General features: G+C 44.2%; 1 pseudogene; it reads right to left on the reverse strand.

Annotated features, from left to right (window-relative positions):
* Window positions 1-1,410: 1,410 nt before the first annotated feature.
* On the reverse strand, window positions 1,411-4,883 carry LOC112832929 (large ribosomal subunit protein bL9m-like; annotated as a pseudogene).
* Window positions 4,884-5,362: the final 479 nt, after the last annotated feature.

Consider the following 5,362-nt stretch of genomic DNA (forward strand, 5'->3'; position numbering starts at 1 on the left):
CAAAGCATACAAAAGAAGTAGCAAGTATGGGTAGTTATCTAATGACTAAAGGATCTGGAACCATAGTTAAGGCCAGAGAATATCCCAAATTATATTTTCCAGTGAGTTCTGTCTGCCATTCCAGAAGAAATATTTCCAACCTAAAACTCTTTCAGAGAATCAGAAAAGATGACCCTGTTCCCAATTAAAATTTTAATGTCCTAATAATATTGCTACCACCTATTAAGATGTGAAAGAATTGTACTCAGGAAGAGAAATCATGCACAAAATATAAGCAAACATTATTATCTAGCTTCTGCTGCCATCAAATGCCCAACATGCCAGCAACAAAGACAAGAACTATGCCCCTGATATAGTGTCATCTGTCTAGGGAATCAACCCATCACTTGGGAGCAAGTATATCTTGTCAGAGTTGAGAAACCACAGAGGGATGGTGGCTCTTACTGGAGATTAGCATTCCCAGCAGGAACTCCTTGGGCTGGAGGGATGTAGAGAGTATTACCAGAGCCCAGAAGCTGGGGCCTTTGGGTAGAGGCTGGAACCATGATGGCACAGGGAGACACAAAGGGAAGGGCCTGGTGGGAGCCTCAAAGAGGAGACATAGCTGCTGCCCAGCCACTGCCCTAGAGTTTGAGTGACAAAGCAATTCCCTGGTTTCTCCTCTCCAATATTCTAATCTTCCTCCAATCCCTCCCTTTGGTCACATTCAACTGAAAACCAGAGGACAAGACAATCTGCTAATGTAATACATAAATTTATTTCTCTTGGGGCACAGAGCAAGGTGAAAGATGGAGAGTGTATCTGGAGGGCAAACAAACTATACAGGATAGAGGAGGAATAATTATCACCAAAGTTAGGCAAGGGGTTACCTCTGGGAGGTGGGAGAAGTAGACAGGTACCTTCTGACATGCTAGAAATATTCTCTCTTGCCTTGCTTGGTGGTGACATTGGTGTTTGCTTTATAATTGTTTTTTTTATGATTATTATTATTTTAAATAAAAAGAACAGAGCCTCTTCGTTTCCTCTTGAGATATCAATGTTTGGTTTGTATGAGAGCGCACCCAGTACTAGAGACAGTGGCCAGGTCTTCCATTTGCTCCAACGCGTTCCAGTGGAGGAAAAGCCTAAACAGGATCTAGATGGTTTCCATCTGTCACTATTCAGCTAATCAAATCTATAGCTTGGTATTCCTTGAGCAGGACGGCCCCAACAAGGCCCCACGTGATAACAGCCAAGGATGGAGGTGGGAGATACGGAGGATTCAACGGGCACGTGCAGTTTAGCCCGATGTCCCCATGTGCTCTCTAAAATTCTGTTATTTGGTCAGAGTTGAGAGTGGTGTCAGGGTGCTGGCCCATTTTTATCACTGCTCCTCTGATTCTGCCCTTCAGCTTTCGAGGGAGAGTAGGTTCAGATGGTCTCGGAGCTGGTGGGGGCCATTCCCTTGGCAGCTTGCTGGGCTAACCAGTACTTGTAGCTTTTGGTCTTGGGGCTCTCATGGTTCACCACAGACACAGGTACCCTCACAGTGTTGAGTCCATTCGCTGTTGCCCACTGTGTAATGGGCTCTTCTGGTAACCTTAATGCATGTGGGGTGATCAGAACACTGATTTTTAAAAAAAATTTTTTATTTAAATTCAGTTTAGTTAATATATAGTGTATTATTATTTCCAGGGGGAAAATTTACTGGCTCATCAGTTGCTTATAACACCCAGTGCCCTCCTTAATGCCCATCACCCACCCCATCTCCCCCACTCCCACCCCTCCAGCAACCCTCAGTTTGTTTCCTAGAGTTGGGAGTCTCTCAGGTTTTGCCTCCCTCTCTGATTTTATCTTGTTTTAGTTTTGAGGAAAGAGCGGGCAACTGTTTCAGGGTTTAGTTCCCATTTGAAGTTGTTCTGCATACCCACCTCCAGGTGACAGCTTCTCAGAAACTTCACAGTCCTCTCACTTGCCCCGGTCTGGACCTTCTCGAATTTTCCTTCTTGTCTGAGCAATTTCTCCTCCTCAAACTGTTTCTTGTCTTCAGGGGAGGCATATACAGCCAGACCTTGGGAGAGTAGTCAATTCTGGCCCAAAGATTTCTTCACTGAGACCGGTTCACCCGGGATGCCAAGTCTTTCCACTGCCTGTGTGAGGAGGAGCTCCAGGTTGCCTGTGGGCCCACGGTGGTGTCCTCCACTAGCTTGTGGAGCCCTGTGGGCCTTGCAGGCCCACCTTGTGGCCCTCTCTGGACAACAGCGCCTCCCATGCGCGATGACCATGCCCTGATTGTGAGAGAGGCTCAAGTCCTGCTCCAGGCTGTGGGTGCCCCCTGCAAGTGAGTGTGACCTCCGCAAGCCCCGGCTCCTCACCGCAGGGCCCTCCCCCTGCAGGGCACTCTCCCCGCAGGCCGCCCCGCCCTGTTTCCCTGGCACCTAGGGAGAGCCTATAATTGCTTTTGAACCTCACATATATTTTAGGTTCTTTTCTGTATGAATGATGTAGCTCATAAAAGTACAAACAAGAAAATTCCCAGAGTCACATAACTGAGAAACCCAGAAGTAGAATTAACTTTAAGTGCCTTTTATTCTGAGGGTCAGTTATTGTCGGGGCTGCTCTTCCTGTCATCCCACCTCATCCTCAGGGTGGCCGCAACAATATCACCTTTCACCACACTGATTCTCACTCCCCATTTCCCAGAAACTTCAGTAAAGATTTCATTACTTCTTTCTGCCTCACATGCCCATTCCTGACCCAATTATTATGGCTGAGGGGTGAGGGGAGTCACCCCCACGTAAATTTAATTAGCTGAGGCTGGAAGACAGGTGAATCCTCCCGAGGAATGAGTTCCATTAGATGAAGAAAATGGTAAGGCCCATTCCAAGTGGGCCATCCTAAGTGATTCGCTTTAATCAGTCCTTATCTACCATTCCTGGGTTGATGGACGCTCATGTCTCATAGAATGCCTACCAGAAGCTGGAGAGACACACAAAATGAGGGAAGTGACAGCTGAGCTCTCTGTGGATTTGTGTTTCTATTCTGAGTCCTTACACATTATCCTTAAATATACTTACTAGTTGATTCTATGAAATATTATCAGATAATTGCTTAAGTCACAGGATAAGTTTCTCTGAGCTGTCTACCCCTTCTTCACCCCAGACACCTTAAGAGGTCACTACATCTGGCTCTGAAAGGGACTAGAGATATAAGCAACAGAGGCTCGCCGTATGAGTGAAGGTAACCACTGTGGTACAGAAAGCATAGACTCTGCATTTGGTTTACTGCATATGTAAGCCATAATTTCAGATGTTTTAAGTGCTCTTAATCATTCCTTTTGAACCCACACTTGTGTGTCCTTTATGTCTATATCATAATATGTATTTATCAAACTTTTCTTTGAAGCATGGTATTGAATAAACTTTTTAACTGTAAATTTAATTGTTGAATACATTTAATTAATCTCCCAGGTGTGATGAACACAGAAAGGTTCTGCTCAGAGTCCACTTTGGGGAGATTCATTGCCCCAGCAGCTGGGAATGCCATCAGGAGACAGTTTTCAGCTGTTAGTCCCTTCAGGGAACCCCAGCTGTAGAAAGCCATCTTTCCCCCAAATCATGCCTTTCTGGGGTGGTGTGATGGTTAAATGTATGTGTCAATTTGGTTCGACCACTATACCCAGATAGTTGGTCGAACTTTATTCTAGATGTTTCTGTGGAGGTATTTGTTAGAGAGATTAACATTTAAATCGGAAGACTGATTTCAGTAAAGCTAATTGTCCTCCACCATGTGGGTGGGTATTATATAATCACCTGAAGGCCTACATAGCAAAAGGCTGATCTTCCCGGAAGCAGAGATCATTCTGCCAGCAAACTGCCTCTGGAGTCGAACCACAACTCCTCCCTGGGGCTCCGTCCTGCCACCCTGCTCTGCAGATTTTGGATTTACCAGGCCTCCGCAATTTTGTGAGTCATTTCCTTAAAACAAATGTTTTCACTCACTCTCTGGTGCGCTTGTGTTGTAGCTTGACTTCTGTCCAATCCAGCTTCCTTGCCCTGCCTTCTACCTGTGTTTTCCTGTGTTGATCCCACGGTCACTCCCTAATAAACACACTGAATACTACACTCCATCAGAGTTTGCTTCTTAGAGGACCTAGCTTACAACAAAAAGAAGATGGAATGTATAAGGCAAATATCATAATTCCCATTCTCCCCGAGAAAAAATATTCCAAAGTCTAGGAGGGTAGAAAAGGCAAACACCTGAAGCCTGGGCTGAAAAGCAAGTTAACTGAAGAGAATTCCTTAGTTTGGAAAGAGAAAGGAAAAACATGGGAAAACTTATCAAGGTATTTGTCTTTTCCATTCGGGTAGAAAACAATATTCTCCCTAGTCAGCTACCTCTGAGGTTTGAAGGAGACTGATTTGGGCAGAGTTCCAGAGCAAGAAACACAGAGAAGCATTGGATTTCCAGTGATATACCAGGGCACATCTCTATTAGGAGATGGGATGAGGGGTGTCTTGTATCTCTGAGGGGAGAAAATGAGAAATAATGTATCCCACTTCCCCCTCCTTTCCCTGCTCTCCCTCCTTCCCCAGTACACTGGGGACTGATTAGTTACATGTTCACACTCTAATTTGTTACATTTTATGACTTACAGCCTGTGTTTTTAAAGGTTAAGCTTTCTTTTTTCTGCCATTACACCAGTAACTCTTCTTAATTACTCAGAAAATAAGCTTAAAGTTGGGGCAATTTAATTTAGTTTACATGGTGGTGTTTGAGTCCTCAACTAGCCCACAGAGTTTGGCTGTTATTGACATACTTACTTCTTTTAGGAAGCTCAGGTTTCTCTTTTGGATTTTCCTGATCCGCTGTTCATCTCTGTGGATATATTTCTCTTTGTCCATGTGAGGCAGAAATGAGATATAATATAGCAAGATAATTTGAAAATTTAGTGTAATGGTATCACTGAAGGATTGAATTTGGGTTGTGTTTCTTGCTGCTGTAGACACAGAAAGAAGGAATGCTACTTTCCTTAGATCCCCTTTCCTAGGAAGATACTAAGTCTTTATTCTCCAGCCCTATCTTTCCCCTCCTCAACCATGGTAAGGAGACTCACATTTTAGGAACAATTTCTTGTGACTTGAATTTTTCCTTAAAAGAGGCATTGATATTTCGTCTGGGCTGGGGGGTGGGGAGTAAAAGTTGTTATCTTCATTTGATGGGAGTTGTGTGTTGACTGGAAAGAGGCATGAGGGAACTCTCTGGGGTGATGGGAATGTTCTCTACTTTGATCTGGGTAATAGCTACATGAGAGTATGTAGATGTAAATGTCATTGATCTGTACACTGTATGGAAATTATCTATGGCTACATAAAATGTGTAC

The sequence above is a fragment of the Callorhinus ursinus genome, unplaced genomic scaffold (genome assembly GCF_003265705.2).
Source record: "Callorhinus ursinus isolate GAN/ISIS: 27379988/994484 unplaced genomic scaffold, GSC_fseal_2.0 scaffold25, whole genome shotgun sequence".
Taxonomy (NCBI): domain Eukaryota; kingdom Metazoa; phylum Chordata; class Mammalia; order Carnivora; family Otariidae; genus Callorhinus; species Callorhinus ursinus.